At 43.8% G+C, this 24,290-nt stretch overlaps 1 protein-coding gene across 3 annotated transcripts in view; it reads left to right on the plus strand.

Moving 5' to 3' along the window:
* NCOA4 (nuclear receptor coactivator 4) overlaps window positions 1–24,290 on the plus strand; it is a 62,639-nt gene that overhangs the window by 19,551 nt on the left and 18,798 nt on the right. For 2 of the 3 annotated variants that reach the window (XM_041742542.1, XM_041742548.1), the window contains exon 1: window positions 19,303–19,427. The exons of the other annotated variant lie outside the window; for it this stretch is intronic. The gene's annotated coding sequence lies outside the window, so the exon portion shown is untranslated. Of the gene's footprint in view, window positions 1–19,302; window positions 19,428–24,290 lie in introns of those variants that run through there. 3 annotated transcript variants of the gene reach the window in all.

Raw genomic sequence — 24,290 nt, forward strand, 5'->3', positions numbered from 1 at the left:
GCCTGGGGTGTGATCCTGGAGACTCAGGATCGAGTCCCGCGTCGGGCTCCCTGCGTGGAGCCTGCTTCTCCCTCTGCCTGTGTCTCTGCCTCTCTCGCGCGCTCTCTGAATGAATAAATAAATAAATCTTTAAAAAAAAAAAAAAAAAGAAAGAAAAACAGGTGAGCTGTGTCCTAAGTTATTAGGCTGGTTAGCATCTGTTGGAATTCCCTAAGGCCAAAGGTCATGGGAGGTTCACACACATTGTCAAGGAAGGACGATGGGAGAGAAGGAGGGTGGTGGATGGACAGCCTGGCCTGAAGGCCCCATCCGGGTGGCAGTGCCATCCTGGAGTTCCAGCTCAAGCACCAGGTACTTTCATTCTTTTCACTTGATTCCAGCTGTTGCAAGCCCTCCAAGTAGGTGTGTGCAGGATGCAGTGCCAGGTTATAGAAGGAGGAGAGGTTTTGAGTCAACAGGCCTGGGGTCAAATTCTGCCTCTTTTTTACCACCTGAAAAACCTAGAGAGATTTCATCCTTCTAAACCTCAATCATCCCAACAACAAAATGGAAGTGAAAATGCCTGTTTTACTGTGTTGCAATGAAAACTCAGAGAGGTGATGCATGCTGGTGGTTGTCAGAGGCCTGATGTGTTGGTTCTGCTCTACACCTACCTCCCAGCCCTCTATGGACAGCACTACTCACAGGGAAATTGTGAAAGCTACTGGTGACTTTATTCTCTCTGTGTGCTAGTGGCCACATATGCTTTGCAGGTAGGTGCTCTTTGACAAAAGAGGATCAGGGCTGGTGATCCTGGCATGCGTCCCTTCAGATGTACTGGTGGATAAAAGGCCACTTCCCTAAGACCCTGGAGGGGCTCCTCTCACCAGACACAGTATCTTGGTCCCTCCACACCTCACCAGACACAGAAAAGGAAGAGGTAACACCTGGCACAGCAGGGGTCCCCCACACAGACTACTGGCAACTGCACTGATAGGTTACTGGTTGAGTAATGCTGGTTGTTCAACATTTTGAATAGCACCCCAGAAAGAAGGAACAAACTTCTCTGTCACCAAAGCCTTATTGTCACCACCTTATCTTCAGAAGAAGGCAAGCACCAACTTCACAAAGGGTGCTGTGTTTGGGACAACACCAATCAGAAGTCAGGGAGGCTGTGGCTCCTAGGGTCTTTGTGTAGTTGCTCTAAACTGTAAACACATGATCCTTGACTAAATAGCCTTTAATGCACTTGACAAACAAGACTCCTGAGGCTCCCAGGGAATGCCTGGGGCACCCTCTTGTCTGGAACAAAGTCTGGTTTCTCAGACTTTTTTGCTTTAGCTCCACCTCTTTGCTTCAGAGTTTTATCTGTTGTTTTCACACTCCTCTGGTAAGCTTTCTAATTGCCTTGGGGGGGGGGGGCGCGGGGGAGGATCATTTACCATCAGTCTTTTTGGTTTCAGGCTTGTTAGCTTCACACAGTTCTTCTGACAGTTACCCACAGTAGACATGGCTCAGGGCATTTAGTGTCCCCCAGAAACCCACACTAGTGACAGTTTTCACTGTTCTTCCAGTGGATTCACACTCATACTGTGAAGTTTCCCATGGAACTGCAGAATCTCCGTCCCACTGCTACGCTTGCTCAGTGTAGAGAGGGGTTCACCCTACAGTATTCCTGATACTATAAAACGTCCTCTGTTGCATCTTTGGGCACAAAGAAATGAATTTGCCTTATTATCTTATAGAAGTAAATGGAAGTATTCATTTTGCATAAATTACTCCATGGAATAGGGTTGGCCTCCATCTTTCTGATTTCTGGAGAGTGAAAGCTATAAGGCCTGAACACAATCTCAGTGTTCTAAATCCAGAAGCCTCTTCACCTCTGGACTGAACACTTGAAACCACAACATTTCCTTTTGCTGGTACTCATATGAGTTCATTTTTCTAACACAGCTGACAAGATATTAACTAATGCAGAAATTGGTCTTGCCATGGGATATCGCCACAGACTCCAAAATGAAAAACTGACAGGGTCAGGTGGACCTTCAGAGATTATTATTTCCTGGCTGGGAACTCCACAATTCTCACATACTGGATATTTTTCCATCTGCCCCTTCAAGCCCACTTGTCACAAGGGAGGCTAGAGAAAGTCCCTTGGAAGATGTGTAGGAGTAGGATGCCTGGGTGGCTCAGTGGTTGAGCATCTGCCTTTGGCTCAGGGTGTGATCCCGTAGTCCTGGGATCAAGTTCCACCATCAAGCTCCCTGCATGGAGCCTGTTTCTCCCTCTGCCTCTGTCTCTGCCTCTCTTCACCACCTTATCTTCAGAAGAAGGCAAGCACCAACTTCACAAAGGGTGCTGTGTTTGGGACAACACCAATCAGAAGTCAGGGAGGCTGTGGCTCTCATGAATAAATAAATAAAATCTTAAAAAAAAAAAAAAAAAAAAAGGAAGATATGTAGGAGTGAATGGGATCCAAATAGCACATCTGGTAGAGCAAGGGACCTGGAGGGAAACCTGAAGGAATAGATGGGTGGGGCGGTTCTCATGTCTGGTCTCTGTGAGATAAGTGAGGTTATCTGCTAGTGTAAAGGAAGCACGAGTGGAGGGGAAGTTTAAGAGAAGTGATATCAGTCTGGGAAGGCTCTAGAAAAGGGTGAGAGAGTGACGGACAGGAAACAAGTACTCGATTTGAAGACTGGTTGGGGTGGAACCTTGTTCTACTAATCCTAGGAACTCAACTCTAATCCAGGGAGGGCCGGCTGGCTGTATGGCTGTCTAGATGCTGAGCTACTCTGTGGGGCAGAGCTAGGGCAGGGGGCTTGGAGGCTGATGGACAGGTAGGGATAGTGTGGGCACAGTGGGAAATGGTGCAGTGGGAAATGGTGCTCGCACTCTAGCTCACATCCTATTGTAGTCCACCCCCCTTTGTATGGCAAACTGTAGTCACCTGAATGCTGGAGCCTTATAGGCTCCATAAGAAATTGTCCTGGAAAAAAATTGTCCAGAAACAATGTCCATTATGAAGATTACATTTCAGGGCAGCCCAGGTGGCTCAGCGGTTTGGTGCCTCCTTCTGCCCAGGGCGTGATCCTGGAGACCCGGGATCGAGTCCTATGTTGGGCTCCTGCAGGGAGCCTGCTTCTCCCTCTGCCTATGTCTCTACCTCTCTCTCTCTCTCTCTCTCTCTCTCTCTCTCTCTCATGAATGATAAAATCTTAAAAAAAAAAAAGATTACATTTCAAAACCTGGCTTGTAAACAGCTTTTAGGTTTTAGGTGGTAATAGAGAACAGCATGTTCTCTCCCATTGCCACCTGATCAATCAGATGTCAACAGGATTGAGCCTCTGCTGGCAAAACAGTAATTCCTATTCCAAAGACAGCTTATCCCAGGAGATTAAAAATTAGACCAATAATTGTCCACTAGAAAACTCCTGAACATTCATTGTTATAATTATAGCAAGAAAAGGAAAGCCTAGTTTATAGGGTGTTTTATGTTCACTCTTTACCATCCGTTACTTCCCTGAGTCTTCACAATAGCCCTAGGGGGTAAGCAGGCTGGTCCCACTATTTCTATACTTCAGATGATGTGAGGTGCATCCACCCTCAGTCTTCCTTCTTTGCCCTGCTCCCTGAGACTGTAGTCATTTCCCTCTGACAGTCTACAATTTACTAAACTCGTCACTGGATTCCCTCCCGCCCCCACCAGCCTCACTCCTTGTCTGTAGAGCCAGAGCACAGAATCCTAGAGCTGCTCCAGCTGAGGTGCTACTTTACAATCATTGCTGCTTAAAAGCTGTAATACAGTTTGTTCCAATAAACAATTTAAAGGCTCACTTGTAAAATGGAGTTGGCAAAAAGAACAGATACATATAAAGGGCCAAGCAATGTTTTTTGTTTTTTTGTTTTGTTTGTTTGTTTGTTTTCGTATAGTCTATCTCCCATGGGAGGGAGGAATCTATGTTAATTAAATTAAAAGACCAGGAACCTATCAATTTAGCAAACATGAGTCCCCCTGGGTTACAGTAAGGAAAGTTCTGAAAATAAAATAATCCTGGATTGGTCCTTGAAAGGAAGAATTTGCTTGTGTGATTAAGAAGGCACTGAATGGGCACTCGAATATTTATCAAACCAATGCATCAAAACTCTTGCATGTGCCAATACTTTGCCCACCTTTATCTCAACGGCGTATCTGTGAACTTAACAGAAAAGGACCAAACTGCAGGGAAGCAATGTTTGGGGATCATCAGGAAAGTAATTTACTCAGTAGATATGAAAGATATTACAAGGTATCTTACAAAATGTGGATTTGAAGCTACTGAGAGGAAATTAGCAAGTAAAAACCTACATGTACCAAGATCATCCACTTACCGAAGGTAGCTTTCCCCACCTTCCCTCTTCCCCAGAAGCACCAGTGCAGACAGACCTCGTGACGGAAAGGGTGTGCTCCAGTGAAGTGTGGCCTCATTCTTGTGGCTTGTGGCACTGTCCTCAGTGTGAAAGCAGATGTCATATCACAGAGACAAGATCCAGCAGAGCATTGCCAACATTTCCCAGAATAGAGGAGGCTTGGGCCACCAGACTCGGGGAGGTAGGGGTGTGGGGAGGATCTGGTGGCCCTACTTTATTTTTTTTAACTACAGCGATATTAAATATATTGGCACAACACCAACAGCAGCCTTGAAAATCCATTGCAAAAGAGAGTAACAGAATGTTTTCTCTCCTGACAGCTGGAGCCTAGGGTGGCATGGCAAATGCCCCACGGCCAGCAGTGACTAAGGAAGATGCTGGCTTAGAGAGAACATCCTGGGGCAAGTGCAGAGAGTGTGTGCTCCTTCATGAGCATTTGAAGCAGTGAGCTAGGGCAGAACATGAAGCACAAGCTTTGCATCCTGTCAGGGGCAAGCTTATAGTTACTCTGTGATAGGCCACAAGCTCGGTTGAGTCCCCGGGACTGGTCCAAATAATGAGCCAAGTCTGTAGTGAATACAAAGGTTATCAATAAACAGCCTTGCAGTAATACTTCTCAGCCCCTATTTGCATGGCCCATTACAGTTTCAACAGCCCCTTCCACATATGTGGCTTAATTTAAATCTCACTGAAGGCCTGGGGGTTGTTATTCTGCTCAATTTATGCAATAGCAGCCGTGCAGCTGTGGCTCCCATTTACAGTGCACTTATTGGGTGTCAGGAACTGTGTTAAGCACTTTTTTGGTCATTCATTCATTCAACAAATATATGTTAAGCCCCTACTATGTACCTGGCACTTTTCGAGTTGTTAGGAATGTTAGGAAAACCATGTATGTGCAGACCATCTCTAGTAAGGCTGAATCAGTAATAGCTCTATATAGAGGAACTGAGAGACTGGGAGACAGGTGGAAAAGAGGCTTTTTAAAAAATGTTTTTATCATGTGCATGAATTACTTATTTAGAATTAAAATGTTTCAAAATGTGATGAACCCCCAAAAGAGGCCTTAAGACCTTCTATTAACTATATGTAAATAAAGACAGGAACCATACTAGATATTCTACAAATCCTTTTTTTTTTAAAGATTTTACTTATTTATTCATAAGAGACACATGGAGAGGCAGAGACATAGGCAGAGGGAGAAGCAGACTCCCTGCAGGGAGCCTGATGCAGGACTCAATTCCAGGACCCCAGGATCACGACCTGAGCTAAAGGCAGACACTCAACCACTGAGCCACCCAGGTGCCCTGATATTTTACAAATCTAAATAAAGATTTAAAATTTCCATATGTCAAAACATATCTTTTTTTTTCTTAGAAGATTTTATTTACTTATTTGAGAGAAAGAGAGAGAGCAAGAGCAGGGGAGAGAAAGAGAAGTAGACTCCCCATTGAGCAGAGAGCCCAACATGGGGCTTGATCCCAAAACTCAGGATCATGACCTGAGCCAAAGGCAGATGCTTAAGCAATTGAGCCACCCAGACTCCCAAAATATATCATTTTAAAGGTAAAAATAAAAGCAAGGAAAATTTCTCATTCCTTAGGTTTAACTCGGGAGTCAGTGTTCTGACTATGAATAACTGAGAACATTATTGATAATATTTGTAACAGTTGAAAATTAAATATCTCTAAAACATTAAGAGCCTATTTAGTTAAAATCCAGAAAAAGAAAATAAGCACCTTAGAACAGAAAAGTAAGTAAAATACCCACGTGAATAGGCTATACACAAAAGAAGAAATACAGTTGGCCAATAAGTATACCAAAAAATGTCTAGTCTTGTCAATCATCAAGGAAAAATAAAACTAAATAACATTTCTACCTATTTGATTAGCAAATAATGAAATAATAATACCTTTAACCCAGAAATTCTACCTCTATGAATTTGTCCTAAGGAAATTAGCATAAGTGTGGGGGAAATTTTCATTTAAAGGATAAAATCTAGGGGGAGAAAATTCCTAATTTAATGTTCCAAAACTTTTTCAAATGTCAGAAACAACCTGAGTGTTCAACAGTACATTGACCTAATAAATGTGGGCTCAGCCATTCCATGGAAATAAAATGTATCCACTGAAATGGTGATCAGACCTCTATTTATTGATATGCAAAGAGAGCCATAGCATAGCTCAATGAGAAAAGCATGTTCTATAACAATATGCTCTAGTCTATGTATAACATTATATGTGATGTCTCAGCCTGGGGAAACATGCATATGATTTTTGCCTCTCCTATATGAAAATATACCTAGGAAGCTCTTCATGGAAATCCTTCAAGATGCTCACATTAGCTGTCTTTGCACAGTACAACCACAGAACTTTTTTTTTTTTTAAGATTTTATTTTATTTATTCATGAAAGACAGAGAGAGAGAGAGAGAGGCAGAGACATAGGCAGAGGAAGAAGCAGGCTCCCCGCAAGGAGCCGGATGGGGATCTCCATCCCAGATCCTGGGATCAGGACCTGAGCTGAAGACACTTAACTGCTGAGCCACCCAGGCATCCCACAGAACTTTTTCTTTTGCTTATCTCTACCTTTCCTTTTTTCTATCACGTGTATGGAGTGTATGTGTGTGTGCATGCGTGCATGTGTGCATCTAAAGTAAATTTTAAAATAAGGGGAGGGCAGCCCTGGTGGCGCAGCGGTTTAGTGCTGCCTGCAGCCCGGGATATGATCCTGGGGACCTGGGATCAAGTCCCACGTCAGGCTCCCTGCATGGAGCCTGCTTCTCCCTCTGCCTGTGTTTCTGCCTCTCTCTGTCTCTCTCATTCTGTCTCTCATGAATAAATAAATAAAATCTTTTAAAGAATAAAATAAGGGGAAAAATAAGGCTCATTCAGTCTATAAAGATGAAAATTGAAGCAGGAACAAACACTGAAAATCAGTCTGGCAGGTTTCAGTAGAGCTGGCTGTGAGACATCTGGGGAGGGCTGCTCATTTCGGTTTCCTTTCTCCCTGCTCCCTGTAGGCAGCCCTCACTGCTGCTCACGAGGTCCTTTCCCCATCACTCAGTCTCCTGAGGGTGAGGGGCAGAGGTGTGAGGGGGTGGGAAGGCAGAATCACCTTCCTGCTAGCACCCAACAAGTGTCAAATGAGCTCTTTCTAACTGTGGCACTGAATGACAATATCAGGATCTTTCTCCTGCTCTGGAATACCTGCATTAATCCAGCTGATTCTATCCTGCATGGCTGCTCTGTGCCAGACACTGGGCCAGTCATTGGAAAAGACATCAACAGAGAGAAGTTATGGTCACAGTCTTGGTCAGAGAGTTCTCAGCTGTAAACAACAGAACCGCCTCCAGTCTGTGTGAGCAGGAAAGGTATTTATTAAAGCTAACGGTCAACTTGCAGGCTTTGTGGGAGGCCAGAGATGTAGGCTTGGTTTTATCAGATAGAAACTCCAAACCCCACTGCGTATGGCTGCTGAAAGACCTCACTGTCACTGGTCAGAGTCACAGCTGCTCATGCCACTGGCACTGCATGCTGAACTCCATAAACCCTTGTGCTAGGAGCTGCTTCCTCCACCACCATCGCTCCTAGTAAGCGGTTTCCATGCATCCTCTTTAAGGGAGTCCTCAGTGTGTTTGATGGTGGCACTGAGGTCACATGCCTGTGACAAGTATGCTAGGACAGCAAGTCCTACCTGCTACCTATGTATAATGGGACTCGTACCCTAGGAAATTCTTCAAACTTGGTGTTTCAGAAGAAACTGAGGGGCTACACACCATGAGAAATATGCTCTTAATTTCCAGGAACTTAGAGTTGTTGTGGTTTAAACATATGCAGGTGAAAGCAGAAGTGTGCAGGAGTCTGTGGTTTCCCTGGTGAGTGGGGAGGCAGGACTTCAAGGGAGTAGGAGAGTCCCCCAAGCAGTGTTGGGGGATAGCAAGACTGACTTTAGGGCTGGTAGAGGATGGCACTAGGAAGGATCACTGTGGTCAGCTCTGAAGCCCCTGGAGAGCCAATTGGTTAAGAGGCCTGAGCAATCCCCTGCGAGTAGAGGAAAACCCAGGGTGTAGTTCTAGGCACAGGGTGGAGTTCCTGTGGGGGGAGCAATTAGGGACAAAATGGTGTTGTGGGGTTGAATTGTGTTCCCCAAAAATTCATACATTGAAGTCCTAAGCCCTAGTACCTCAGAATGTGACTTTATTGAAGATAGGGCCATTATTTATTTATTTTCAAAGATTTATTCATTTGAGAGAGAGAGAACGTATATAGTGGGGGGGAGGGGCAAACAGAGGAGGGGAGAGAGAGAACCTCAAGCAGACTCCCTGCTGAGTGTGGAGCCCAAAGACCCAAGACACAAGTCCCAAGCCTGAAGCCTGATCTCACAACCCTGAGTTCATGACCTGAGCTGAAATCAAGAAGCAGAAGCTTAACCACCTGAGCCTCCCAGTTGCCCCTGGAGATGGGGCCTTTAAAGAGGTGGTTGAGGTAAAATGAGGATGAGCCAGAATCCAGGAGGACTGGACTCCTGGATTTCTATGAGCAAACTCATAGAAATAGTGAGTCCCTCAAATATACCAGGAGGCTCTGCTTGTTGCTACCCTCTAAAAGCCATCCGGGGCATCATGAGAGGAAGCAAGGGTTTTTGGAAGATCACTGTTGAACAAAGAGAAGGAAGTCTTGCTTGATGCAGCAGAGAGTAAAGACTTAAGATTCAAGAAGAATTCTAGGAAGTTTGAGCTGTTCCAGCCCAAGTGACTTGTCAAGGGAAAACCTGGGCTGCATAGTGCTGCTCCCTCATGCCCTGAACACTGGGCTTGGGGCATTCTTCCTCTCTCACAATAGACTCTAAGAGCAGTGCCCTCGTGGCTCTGCTGAGCTGACCCACTGAGCTATTCTTTTTTTTTTTTTTTTAGATTTTATTTATTTATTCATGAGAGACACAGAGAGAGAGAGAGGCAGAGACACAGGCAGAGGGAGAAGCAGGCTCCATGCAGGGAGCCCAATGAGGGACTCAATCCCAGAACTACAGGAGCACCCCTGAGCCAAAGGCAGATGCTCAACCCCGGAGCCACCCAGGCGTCCCCAGCTGAGCTATTCTGATGCCTTCTTGACATCGGGCTTAGCCATCTGGCTGTGTGATTGGCATCTGTGAATCATGTGAGTAGCCATCTACACAGCATAGGATGAAGACTCAGGAAAGCAGAATTCTCCTCTCCTCTGCTCTTTAGCATCTAGGGCAAATGTAGGGGGGCAAATGGCAAAAGTAAATGTATAATTAGGGTGGAGACCTGATTTATGAACAATTTGTAAGTCATCTAAACACATAGTTTCTTGTTGGTAGTCAACCTTCTGTAAACACTGAATGTGTTCCTGGTGAGTTGGTTACCATCTCTTGTATAAGTTTGGTGTGACTTTCGGGTACACAGGCCTGTAAAGATTCCTGTTTATCACAACGGTAGGTAATTGTGATGTAACCCACAGTGCTTCACTTAATGATATGTAGTGATCATTTGCTCATGGCATTTCATATTCTCTTACCTCCTTGGTTTACCAGGTTTTTTTGTTTGTTTGTTTGATTTTATTTTTGGTTTTGTTTTTCTTTTTCCCCTGAATAACCATCTTCTCAACCAGCGCTGTTATTGGGCATTTGGGTTGTTGTTATGGCCCCTCCCCCCATTTTCTTACTGCAGTGAGCATTGTTGAGGAGTGTCTGTCTCCTCCTCTGTGCCACCCTTCTTAGAATCAAGTCCTCAAGGTGAGAAGATGATGTCAAACATTGTAAACAGTTTAAGAATATGGAGATGTTTTACCACATCCCTTTCCTTAAAAATTGCTCTAACATAAACCATCCTGTGCATTTCACTTCCCACTTCCCACATATGCCTCCATTTTCTTCTGGGTATTAGAAATTAAATAATTATTCTTGCTATTCTGTTATGGTTCTATGTTATCAATGTATTTACATTTCTTTTTTTTTTTAAGATTTTATTTATTTATTCATGAGAGACAGAGAGAGGGAGGCAGAGGGAGAAACAGGCAGAGGAAGAAGAAGGCTCCATGCAGGGAGCCGGGCGTGGGACTCAATCCCTGGTCTCCAGGATCACGCCTGGACTGAAGGTGGCGCTAAAATGCTGAGCCACCCGGGCTGCCCTGTATTTACATTTCTTGTGTTATCAGTAGGTTGAAACTTTTCATATGTTTGCTTATCATTTCAATTTGGGTCCATGCATGTGTGTGAAATGCCCCTTTGTTTCCTTTGCTATTTTTCCGCTAGGATGTTTTTCTTTATCCCATGATATTTAGAAAGTAAATCTGCATATAACGAAAATGTTTTCCAAAAAAAAAAAAAAGAAAATGTTTTCCAAATTTGGTCATTGTTTTTTAGTTTAGGTTTATTTATTATTTATTTATTATTTATTTATTTATTTTAGTTTTTAAAGATTTTATTTATTTATTCATAGAGACAGAGAGAGAGAGGCAGAGACACAGGCAGAGGGAGAAGCAAGCATCATACAGAGAGCCTGACGTGGGACTCGATCCAGGGTCTCCAGGTTCTCCAGGATCACACCCTGGGCTGCAGGCAGCGCCAAACCGCTGTGCCACCGGGGCTGCCCTGTTTTTTAGTTTTGTTGATGGACTCACAGCTTTTGCACATTCAAACCTCTTTCTTTTATTTTTCCTTTCTGCTTAGAATAAGATAAATATTTATCTATATTTCCCATGATGAATTTGTGATATTATTGTAAAAATTTAGCCTTTGAATCCTTTTAGAATTTATTTCGTTGTGGGAACTAAAGAAAATAGTTTTGTTTTTTCCCAAATAGTCTACCACTTGTTCTAATACCTTTTATTGAATGATCATTCTTTACAGATTTCAAAGGCTAAGCTTATTTTATATAAATTTTTATATATATTTTCTGGGTTTTCTATTTTTGTCACCTTTGTCTTTTTTTTTATTATATCAATAACACACTACTCCAAGAAGCATCCATTTGTGATTAATTTTAGACATCTTACAGAACAAGAACCCTCAGCCCATCTTCCTTTTTAAAAGGTTCCTATAAATTTTTATGTTAAAGTTTATTTTTCTAGCTTGGTTATCTCAAAACGTTGACAAAACAACTTGATAATAGGGCACCTGGGTGACTCATTTGGTTGAGCGTCTGCCTTCAGCTCAGGTCATGATCCGGGAGTCCCAGGATGGAGCCCCGCTGAGCAGGGAGTCCACATCTCCCTCTGCGCCTCGCCCCAGTCTCATGCTCTCTTTCTCTCTCAAAATAAATAAATAAAATCCTTTAAAAAAAACCCAACTTGATACTTTTCTTTGTCCTACAGATCTAGTATTAGCCTAGATGAACTGATATATTCATGTAGCACTCAAATGCCATAGTCATCTGGAAACAAGGTTCTTAGCCTTGTGGTCTGAGAATTTGGACTAACCCAGTTGCCTCATCAAGTCTCCTATTGTGTTTTTTTGTGTGTCTGTATCTTTATCAGTGTTTTATTATCTTCCTGAAAGTCCCTTTACTGCCTCATTTCTGTCCTTTGAATTATACATGCTCTGAAAAAGCAGCTAAAAATCACCTATCCACAAGGGTTTCTTGAACTTCCTTTGTAATAAAATAGCACACTCATTGCTCTATGACTTGGGACTCACATTTAGCTCTCTCTGCAACTTTTATTTTTTAAAGATTTTATTTATTCATTCATGAGAGACACAGAGAGAGAGAGGGGGGCAGAGACACAGGCAGAGGGAGAAGCAGACTCCCTGCGGAAGCCCAACATGAGTCTTGATCCCGGGTCTGGATCCCGGGTCTGGATCCCGGGTCTCCAGGATCACACCCTGGGCCGAAGGCGGCACTAAACCACTGGGCCACCAGGGCTGCCCACTCTTTGCAATTTACTAAGTATTATGTGTATGTCTTGCTACTTTGCTAGATTACCTGATGGTAGAAGCCCCATCTTTATTTTATTTTTTTAAAAGATTGTATTTATTTATTTGAGAGAGAGAGACAGAGATAGCGAGAGGGAACAAGAGTGGGGAAGAGAGGGAGAACCAGGCTCCCTACTGAGCAGGGAGCTCAACATGGGGCTCCATCCCAGGACCCTGGGATCATGACCCCAGCTGAAGGCAGATGCTTAACTGACTGAGCCACCCACACGCCCCAAAGCTCCATCTTTAAACTATCTACCAGAAGCCAGCAGAGATCCTGCTATAGGACTTTTACTCAGTAATTACATCTGAATTCATTGGTTCTCCTTCTGGATCCTGCTTTACATTACATAATGTTCTGGGCAGCCTCAGGGTTTTGACCACCTTTGTGTCTTTATGCAATGCTCAATGCTATACCTAATAAGAACACTCCATGTGATTTATCTAATGGTAGGTCCTGGCTTCTCAATGTATTATACTATTGCAGCCTATTGGTGGATGAAGGCCTTTGAATCTAGATGAGAAGGAGGGCTAGGGCAAATATAGAAATGGAGTAAAGTGAGGAACTTTAATATGCCATTTATATAAGGCAGTAGTTCTCAACCCTAGCTATTTGAGAATTTCGTGGAGGGTTTTTAAAACTTAGCAATGCTTAGGTCCCATCCTAGACCAGGTAAATCAGAATCTCCAGGGTAGGAACTACACAACTTAATAGTTTCTTGAACAACTCCTACATACAGCCAGGGTTGAAAACCATCAATTGTTCCAAAGCAGTACTTCACAAACTTTAATGTGCATGCAGACCCTCTGGGAATCTTATTAAGATACAGGTTCTGGGATGCCTGGGTGGCTCAGCGGTTAAGCGTCTGCCTTCAGCTCAGGGCGTGATCCCAGAGTTCTGGGATTGAGTCCCACAGCAGGCTCCCTGCAGTGGGACTGCCTGTGTCTCTGCCTCTCTCTGTCTCTCTCATGAATAAATAAATAAATCTTAAAAAAAATAAAATAAAATACAGGTCTGATTCTGTGGGCCTGGAATGGGAGTAAGAGTCTCCCTGCCTAATACGGCCTCAGGTAGTACTGATGCTGCTAGTTCTTCAAGCACGCTTGGATCACCAAGGATCTAAAGCAGTGGCTCTCAACCTTAGTTGAACATTTGAATCACTTGCAGAGTTTTCTAAAACTATGGCAAGCTCGACCCTGTGTTCAGAGATTCTGATTGCATTGTTCTGAGGTGGGACCTAGGTGTAAATTAAAAAATACTTGAGATGTTTTACACGTACATTTGGGGTTCAGAACCAAAAAAGAGAAATGGAGCATTTATCTGGAGATAATCCAACAGAAAACAAACAAACAAACAAACAAACAAACAAAATCCCTTGGCCTCAGGTACCCTTAGGCTCACAACAGCTATCTGATTAAAGAGGAAGGCCTTATTTTTTCTTGAAACATCTGTTAAATAAAATTTGGAAGGATTTAAGCTTGCTGTAAGAAAATATGATCAGTTGGGATGTACTGGATAGTACTGGAATTTAGCTGTGCATGGACTCAGAAGCACTTTTCTTAGACGCCCTTAATATTGGTGAGATTGTCCCTCTCTGAGAGAGGTGCAGAAGGCAATGGCTGGCCCATGTTGCATGCCTTGGGGACTCCAATGACGTTGTCACAATGCTACATGTATTATTTTAGAAGGCAAGGATCTTGATGGAGTCACACACTTGCTAAACTCAAAGTGGAAAACCAAGATTGGTGAGGAGCGTTTTTGTGACCAAGATGGAATTAACTGTTGCAACAAGGAAGTCTCGAGCCAGTAGGGCAAATGGGGGATTCAGTTCTGTTGGGCTGCTCTCTGAGGAATAGCTACTCCCTTCTTTGAAATTTCCATCCCAAAGGGGATTTAGTTTTTCAAAGATTGCTTGCTTGCTTGCTTGCTTTTACTGTAAAATATATAAAACATAAAATTTATTATTTTAACCATTTTTAGGTGTGAAATTCAGTGGCATTAAAGTACATTCACATTTCTGTGTAACCATCTCCAGAACTTTTTCATCTTCCCAAACTGAAACTCCATACTCATTAAACAACTATCTGTTCTTTTCTCCACCCCATCCCTGGCAACCCCCATTCTACTCTGTGTCTATGAATTTGACAACCTTAGGCACATCCTATAGGTGCTATTGCACAGTATTTGTCCTTTTGTGACTGACTTATTTCAATATAATGTCTTCAAGGATCATCCGTGTTGTAGCATGTCTCAGAATTTCCTTCCTTTTTAAGGCTGAATTATGTTCCATACATTTAGGTTACTTCCACCCCAGGCTTATTTCCTTTAAGTAGGTTTTGGAACTTGATAAATATTTTATTACTAAATACCTACACCCACATGAGTTGCTCAGTGTAGGAAATAATAACCAATCATCTGAAGGTATTGTATAAGTTAGCCAGTGTCACTTCAGCCTTGGCTTGTAGCCATTTGCGAGAACAGGAGTGGCTGTGAGCATAGCAAAGGGATTGGATGTGAAGGTGCAGAGGATGATCTGTAGTGTGCTTTACACTCTAAACTCCACGTTGCTTCACTGCTCAGTTTAACTCAAGTTAGCACAAAGGTTGTGTAGGTGTATTCTGCTGATTACTGCGGATGCCAGAAGTCTAGTGGTTGGGGTGATAAAACAGAGAGTACCCAAACTATGGCCCTAATTGTCCTGTTTAGCAACTATGTCCATAAGAGCCACTCTGTGCACCCCTCCCCCACAGTCCATCTGATGTCTTCAAGGCAGCCTTGGCCCATATAGCGTTTGCAAGAACAGGAGCTGCCTTGGCATACATAGTGTTTCCCAAATTTGCCTGATCACAGACTCAGCTGGGAATTTTTTTTTTTCAGCTGGGAATTTTGATGAAATACAAATTTCTGGGGCCTATCCCAGAACCTACTAAATCAGAATCTACAGGGGCAAAGGAATCTGAGTTTTAACAAGTACCTCAGAGAGACTTAAGACACTATCAGTGACTTAGAGGAATGAGCACTTAAACACCCAAGTGCTACAGATTTTAAGTGTCTGGAAAATTCCAAATATATTTATTGAGTGTTCCCCATGCTAAGTGCTTAATGGAACAAGAGGGATATTGGATTGGGAGACTGGCTGGCTGGCTGGCTGAAGCAGGTTTCCAGGCATTGCCTTGGTTGGGCCACCACATGTTAGAGTTGAACCTTGATTTTGGGGTTCTAGAAATTTGACACTGTCTTTGTATAAAATGTCAGTGTGGCTCTGGAGTAGACCAGATTAAGGGCTAGTAAAGTGTTTCTCTTCTGACATAAGAGTGCATCTCCAAAGAGATGAAGACATCCATGTCCCCCAGATTTGGCACTCTCCCACCCTGGTCAGTGCCACATCACTGTAGCTATGCCATACAACCCTCTTCCAGGGTTCCCTCTGGTGTCATCTCAATGGGGAAGATGGTCTTTGGGACGTCAGTCCACCATCTTCCCAGGTTGCCAGTTTCCTGAATAAAGCAACCTTTCCTTTCCCACCATCACTTGTTTCTTAAATGTTGATTTTAGAGCAGCAAGCAGTCGAACCTGAGTTTGGAACTGGTTCTCTATCTGGTAACACAGAGATTCTTTCTGAGCTCCATGATCCCCACCTGGAGTGAGTCTTTTTATCTGTTGGCCAAGCCATCCCCTATCTAACTAGCCTCCACGCCAGGGATGGAACAACAGTTCCTTTCCTGTCTTCAAGCAGCAGTACTGATGGCACATCCCAAGTAGGGAGAGCAAGAAGAATCAGGCTGGAACAAGTTGCCTGGCCTGACAGGAGCCCAGATCTGCTTCTGGGCCTGTCAGAACCTACTGTTATCTTTCTGTGCATGCAGGGTAGGATGGAATTTAGGAATGATGCCAGGGATGGCCTACATGCTGATAGTTCAGGTTCCATGTGTTCAGGTCCATGTTCCTGAAGGTGGCACTTCGGTGTTGCCAAAGAATGGCCTTAAGTTGGTGAGGGGCATCCTAGAGAGTTGGAGGATGGGCTGCTTCCATCATAGAGCTAGTCCTGGAGAGGATGGGCATCCTATCCCTTTGAATAGGCCTTGTTCTTGTCTCAGTGACAGCCCTGCTATACCCCTATATTATGACAAAAACCAAGTGCCAGACAATCCTCAACAAGGAGACCTGCAGCTATAAAGTGGTGGCAGAGTGACCCAGAAAAGACCTGTATTGTCAGTTGAATGGATAATGTAATGTGCTGGTAGTGGGCCTAGGGCTCCCAGCCTGAGAGGGCCCAGTTTGCCCCAGGCCAGGTCTTGTTTTTCTTTGGCCTCTGACAATCTGATTGTGAAACCCTACCTAACAGTAAAAAAGTTTTTGAGCAAACACTTGAATCTCTGTATGCTTTTAGTTTATCAATTATTATACATTAGTTTATAAATTATGTGTGTATTACAAAGCATGCAAACACTGAAAGGAGACAAAAAATAAATATGAATAAAAGTTATAATGTTTTTATAGTATATACTACAAGAGATCATTATATGTCTCCTACTTAGGGACCACTGCTGCTTATGTCACTTTTGATATGTCTGCAGTCTGGTGCCCTGCTGTCCAGCTATCTGGTGAACAATCCAAAAAATACATGTGTCTTCGAGATGAAATCAGATCCCTCTTTTTCTTTGAGGTTTTCTTTTTCTTTTTCTTTTTTTTTTTTTAAGGATTTTATTTATTCATGATAGAATGAGAGAGAGAGAGGCGGAGACACAGGCAGAGGGAGAAGCAGGCTCCATGCAGGGAGCCCAATGTGGGACTTGATCCTGGGACTCCGGGATCATGTCCTGGGCTGAAGGCAGTTGCTCAACTGCTGAGCCACCCCGGGATCCCAATTCTTTGAGGTTTCGATGTTTACTCTTCCTTCGTCTTCTTTAGAGAGCACTGTGTCCCACATACACCTTTGTGTTTTCTTGAGGTTAGGGTAGGGTTTGTTGTTGTTGTTGTTGTTGTTGTTATTTGTTTTTAAAGTAAGCTCTAGGCCCAATGTGAGGCTTGAAATCATGACCCCAAGATCAAGAGTCCCATGTTCTTTTTTTTTTTTTTTTTTTTTTTTAAGAGTCCCATGTTCTATCAACTGAGCCTACTAGGCACCCTAAGGTTAGGGCAGTTTAGAGCAGGACAGCCTGGGAAAAGCGCCTCCAAGATCACACACAACCTGATGGGGGGTATTAAAAGGCCATGGACTCTGTCTGGTAGATGGAAGCGGCTTGGGTGCAGGACTCTAATATCTTTTGCAGCATACAGACCACCTCAAAACTTAGGAACTTAAAACAATAACAATGTTGATTACCTCTTGCTGTTTCTGTGTTAGAGAACATTTGTTCACTCCAGGTCTCTACTGAGTGCCTGGACTAGGTAATGTTCTGGGCCTGGGGCTAAGCCATGAACCAGAGAAGTAAGGTCTGGCAGTCCTGACCAGTTTAGACTTGCGTGTGTACGTGACCAGATCACAAGCAAATAGTCCTTTTTTGAACGATTTGTGGGCAGTGAAGAGCTTTATTTTTCCTCTGCCCTTGAACTCTACCTGTTTAAACATACTATGTGGACTAGTTGAGCAATCTAGGCAAGTCTTTTGGTGTTTTTGGTCTGAAGATAATTAAAAAGTGTTTTGGTCACCTTTAGTTACAAAAAAAAGTGTCAATCCAGAGTCTACAACTGAATTGCAGTGGAGGACAAGATAATTAAGGGTCAGATACAGGCTTGGTTGGCTTCCTTGGCCAGTGGCAGTGTTTAGAGTGATTTTTCTTCCCCTTCGGGCTTTTGTGGGCTTCTCCAACATGCCCTGCTGCTCCTCCTTCTCCACAGCTCACCTTCCAATACAGGCTATGATTGCCTTTTAGCTTCTGCATTTGAACTCACATTTCCCATTGCTTTTTCCTGAGATTGCCTTGTTCCTTGTCACTCTTTGGTGGGACCTACTTAGATGGTCTTTCACCTTGCTGGGAAATATGGAGAGCAGATAGCTGAGTACTGGGGACCTCTGTCAAAACTGAGACATTAAGATTCCTATATTAATATCTGATCACAAATAAACAACAATGTTCTAATGTGGGTAATGCCACACTGGGCAAATTTTGAGAAGAAGTACAGAGCTGTGGGATGTGGCAAGTGGTATGATGTGGTGCAAATGAACACATGCTTTGGAATCATGATGTGGCTTGGAATCTGGACTCTGACCTCTATAAATTTGCTAAAATTTAAAAAACTGTAGCAAAATATCCAGGTTGTAAAGGCTACCACTTTAACCATTTTTTTAAGTTTACACTTGAGTGGAATTACAAATATTCACACTGTTGTACAGTCATCACTACATCCATCTCCATAACTTTCCATCATCTTAACCTCAAAGTCCCTAATCATACAATTACTCCTCCCCCCAGCCTGTGGAAAGCACCTTGTGTTCTCTTTTTATTTCTTTTTAAAAAAATATTAGAGAGAGAGAGAGAGAGAGAGCAAGAGCTGGATGAAGGGCAAAGGGAGAAGCCGACTGCCCCGAGCAAGGGGCCCGACTGGGGGCTGCACCCTGGGACTCCGGGATCGTGACCGCAGCCCGAGGCAGACGCCTAACCAGCTGAGCCACCCCGGCGCCCCACTGTTGTGTCTTCTGGTTCTATAAATCTGACGTATTCTCGCTACCTTATGTAATTGGATTCACACAGGATTTGCCCTTTCGCGTGTTTTGACGTTTATTTTTGCATGCGTACATTAAAGCTAAAATCTATTTACGAGGACATTTGTGAGACAATCACGTAGCACAGAGAGAATCCTGGGCACAGAGTTTGCCCTCAACAAGTTTGCTTTACTTACCGTGAGTACTCGGGAAAGGTGAGCGGCACGTGGCCCCAGCGCGCCGGAGGAGCGGACGCCTGCGCTCTGCGCTCTCCGGGGGGCGGGCAAGGGCTTCGGGCGACCCGAGCCGAGATCTCGCGAGACTGTCAGATGTGCGGCGTGAGGCGTGGGAGGAAGGCGGTGCTCTCGCGAGAACTCTTCCTTTTCGGCCCTTTGCTCGACCGGCGGGCCTCTCCCGGAGGAAGCTCCCGCTCGCATCGCCAGGCGCGGCCCTCGGAGCTGGTAAGAACCGCCGGGGCTCGCTCTGCCAGCGCGCCCCCTCCTGCCTGCGGGTCGCGGGCTGGCCCGGGGCGCCGTGGCCGCTGGCCCGCCCCGCCTAGGTCTGCCCTTCCCGCCGGCCTCTGCCTCGACCTGTCCGGCCCGGGGGTGACCCTCTCTTGGCTGCTGGCCGCCTGGGCCGGTCCTGTCCGCGGCCCTCGGCGCTCCGCCTCCTCCCGACGCCGGGAGTGACAGCTGCAGGGTCTTGCTTGTCGCCAGGGCCTCGGGGGGCGAGGAGGCTTCCTTTCCCAGAACGGGCCCAGCGTGTATCTGTTCCCAGCTGTTGGGTGAAAACGCGAGGAAAATCGTGTTTTCGGCCCCCGTATGCCAACCCAGCGTCACCTGCCGTGTGCGGTCGTGCTCCCCGCGATCCTTGATCTGGCTCCATCTCTCCCTTTACCCGCAAGAGCGAGGGTTGCTCGTTCCTCGTTCATCCATGCCACGATCGGTTATTTACTCAGTGCCCGTGTGTTCGGGTGTTGAGGCTACGGCGATGAGAATCAGTGGGCACAGCCCTTACTCTTGTGAAGGTAAATTCCCGTGAGGGGGCAACAGTAATAGAACAGTCTTACAACATGGGACGATGCGGTCGAGAATGACAGCGCTCCGAGCCGCAGTCTGTCGGATTGAAAAAGCAGCCCCCGCCCCCCATACCATTTTCCAGTGTTTTCTAATCAGGGTAACTCTCTTGGACAGATTTAGTTTTCCACCGCCCATTTGTTAATTTGGAAATGTGGTTGTAAGGACTCTTGGATTACCTCCCGGGGTGAGGATGAGACCGGTAACCATAATTGGCTCGTCTCTGTACTGGGGTCCTAGCGTGACATTTCTGAGCTGTAAAGACTATCGGACCTTTGAGGAACTTACCCAGATGCTACCGTGGAGGTGGGTGTGGTGAATGTACCGTGAGGCTCAGGGAAGTTACTTGGTTTGCTCTTTGGAATGTTTGCTAGCTTGCCTGTTTGTTAAGATAAGTGAGATAATACATGTAAGCTCTAGCCCAGTAATATTCCTTGCATTTTATTTCTCCTTCCCCTTTTCTATGGGACTTTTAGCCTTGGGTCTCTAGGGAAAATCCTACAGGGTCTAAAGTTTCATGATATTTTGTGTCTAAATAAACCTCTACAATTACATTCTTAGTGTTGGCCAAACAGGCATTTCAGAAGTGGCAAAGCATGGTGAGCTATGTAAGGGGAGGAAAATGTGATTCTCAGAGGGGGAGAAAATATCTTATTTTAGAATTACATAGGACCTGCCCCCCTCACCCCATTTTTTTTTAGATCAGCTTAGCTGTGCCAGAATTTCAGGAACCCAGGGGAGGGGGGGGGGCTTTAGAAAACTGCAGGATATTCTTATACATCCCTACACCCATCTGAAAGCCTCTTGGCTACTGTTTCATAATAATTTCCCTACTAGAGTAAGGGTTAGCACACTGGAAAACATTGAGAGCCAGTCATTGCTGCTGATGGATTTTTGACTCTCAATGTCGTATTTCAAAGAATTACTATTTTCTGCTAAATTTTTGGTGAATCAATGGCACAGATTCTCTAGGTAGCAATTCATTGTTGTGCCCTCAGGGACTATCATAAGTATGTGTCAGCATAGGAACTGTATAAATATTTGTTGAATGAATACGTAAAATCTTAGTACCCAAGTGATCCCTTTAACATACATTATGTGGCTAAGGACTTTAGACTCAGACCTGGGATTAAATCTTGACCCCGCTACTTGGAAGCCTGTGATTATAGGTAATATATATTTAACTTCATCAGGCGTTAGGTTCTTTATTTTTTAAATTGTGGTGATAATATGTACTTTAAATGTTTGAGGTGGGGTGGGCGGGGGGAACGCCTGGGTGGCTCAGTTGGTTAAGCATCTGCCTTCAGCTCAGGTTATCTTTCGACTCATCATCTCAGGGTCCTGGGATCTAGCCCTGCATTGGGCTCCCTGCTTAGCAAGGAGTCTGCTTCTTCCTCTGCCTCTGTGTGCACGCACTCTCATAAATAAATAAAATCTTTTTTTTTTTTAAGATTTATTTATTTATTTATTTATTTATTCATTCATTCATTCATTCATTCATTCATTCATTCAGAGAGAGAGAGAGAGGCAGAGACACAGGCAGAGGAAGAAGCAGGCTCCATGCAGGAAGCCCGATGTGGGACTCAATCCCAGGTCTCCAGGATCACACCCCGGGCTGCAGGCGGCGCTAAACTGCTGTGCCACCAGGGCTGCCCAATAAATAAAATCTTTAAAAAAAAATCAGTGTTTGGGGGCACCTGGGTGGCTCAGTGGTTGAGCATCTGCCTTTGGCTCAGGTGGTGATCCTGGGGTCCTGGGATCAAGTATCATATCAGGCTCCCCATGGGGAGCCTGCTTCTTCGTCTGCCTATGTCTCTACCTCTCTCTGTGTGTCTCTCATGAACAAATAAATTAAATCTTTAAATTTTTGGGAGACGAAAATGAAATAATGTGTAAAAAAAAAAAAGCCCTTGGCACATAGATACATTAAATATTTGTTGAATTCATTCAACAAATATTTATGGAACATCTACTATATAACAGTGAACAAAATGACAAAGTTCCTTCCTCTGGGGGAACTTACCTTCTAGTGTGTTTTCTGAAGTGGGTTCAGAAAATAAATGGTTTCTACATGTCAGATGGTGATAAGTGCTATGGAGAAAAATAAAATATATTAAGGGGGAGTTTGTGGAAGGAAGATTTATTTTGTATAGGATTGTGAGGAATGGCTTCACTGAAAAGACACTCTAAGCAAGTGAACAAGTGGGCATAAGCATATCTGGAGGAGAGTGCAAGGGCCCTGAGGTAGAAGCATCCTTGGAATGCTGTAGGAGCCACAAGGAGACAATTGTGACTGAACTGAGCGAGCAAAGAGAAGAAAGAGTAGGTGAGGAGGGAGGAGTGGGCAGCAGTCATGAAACTGGGAGAGATAATGGTGACTTATTAAATTGATGAGCTACGTAATAAAATGTCTTCCTTTATTATTGTACCCATTCTCTGACCAAAAGTAGTAAAAATAGCTACATGTATCCACTGCTTTTTTTTTTTTTTTTTTAAGATTTAATTTATTTCTTTGAGAGAGAGAGAGAGAGAGAGAGAGTGAGCACCAGCAGGGGGAGCAGCAGAGGGAGAGGAAGAAGGAGGCTCCCCACTGAGGAGGGAGCTTGACATGAGGCTCCATCCCAGGACCCTGGGATCATGACCTGAGCCAAAGGCAGATGCTTAACCAACTGAGCCACCCAAACGCCCCCTCTCCTGCTTTTTTAAAGCTTTTGTTACGTCACTTTACTTTTATGAAAGACCTGCATTTGTATCTGTTTCCAAAGAGGATTTTTACTTTTACAAAAAAGGGCAAAAAGCAAAAGTGGTGTTCAGCATTTGTTTTGCAGTGAGTCATTATTAGAGGCATTATGCACCCCAGCAGCTAGAGTGGCTCCACCAAGCTCCTTCCCTGGAAGCTACACTTAGCATCTCAACATCAAGCCACCATAGCTTTGAACTGTGTTTCTGAGGATTAGTGCTTTATCTTAATGTATTTTGTGCATCTGTTAGAAAGATAGATCGTCAGGTAATCAGAAATCCTCATAGAAGTGCTCTACTTTTGGATAATGGGGGATATAGCTCTTACTATGTGTCAGGAATTATTCTCAGTGCTTTACATATATTAATCTTTGGGAGACTAAGAGTATACTTATCACAATGAGCACTAGGTAATATATGGAATTGTTAAATCATATTGTACACTGGAAACTAACATAACACCATATGTTAACTATACTAGAATTAAAATAATAAATTAAAAGACTATCAATCTTGGACTTTTTCAAAAGAAGTATATTGAGCCTCAGAGAATAAAGACTTGTCCACAACTTTCCTTTTGGCTTTGTTTTCATTATGGATATGTCTTGATACTTTGTTTCAACATATAGCACACAGACAAGTTGAGTGGCCTAGGCTCATATGGGGGCAAAGTTGAGTACTTTTCTTCTGGTGAGTAGCTTTAAATAGTGTTTTTAAATAGTATGCTTGTCGGAGGAGCTGCCATATAGTTCTCAGCTTGTCTTTGCTTATTAAATTATAACATTCAATCATAACTTATAAATATCCCACCTAGCCTACAATACCTCAGGGCCCGACATGGTATTCACCCTCTTTGAATTAGGTAGATTCACGGGCAAGTGAATAAAATAGTTATTTTTTTGAACAATGTTTCACCTTTTTTTTAAAAAAAGATTTTATTTATTTATTTGACAGAGAGAATAGGAGCACAAGCAGCGGGGGAGGGGCAGAGGGAGAGGAAGAAGCAGGCTTCCTGCTGAGCCCAAAGACATGGGGCTCCATCCCAGGACCCTGGGATCATGACCTGACCTGAAGGCAGATGCTTAACTGACTGAGCCACCCAGGCACCCATAAAATAGTCATTTTGAGGGTGCTCTTTTTGCTCCTGATGTGAATGATTCAGTCTAATTCTGTTAACCATACTTATCCCAAGTCATCCTCCCTGATTTTACCTGGCTTAATTATTCAGTGGAATCAAGATGTTCCTCTGGTGCTGGAAAACTGTTTGGGAACCCTTTTGAGCCTCACTATTCCTCTTATCCAGCCTTTCCTACAGTGCTCTACAAATGTGACAATTTGGTTCAGTGTAGGAATGAATAATAGGTTAAAAAGTTTTTGATTGTCAGTTTGATCATAGATAAGAAGTTAAGTCTTTTAATACTAAGACAATTACTGATTTCATAAGAACATAATCTAAGGTATATTTGATTTTAATTTTAGCATTATTGCTAGTACCCCAGGCTTTAGAGA

This window comes from Vulpes lagopus, chromosome 2 (genome assembly GCF_018345385.1).
Source record: "Vulpes lagopus strain Blue_001 chromosome 2, ASM1834538v1, whole genome shotgun sequence".
Lineage (NCBI taxonomy): Eukaryota > Metazoa > Chordata > Mammalia > Carnivora > Canidae > Vulpes > Vulpes lagopus.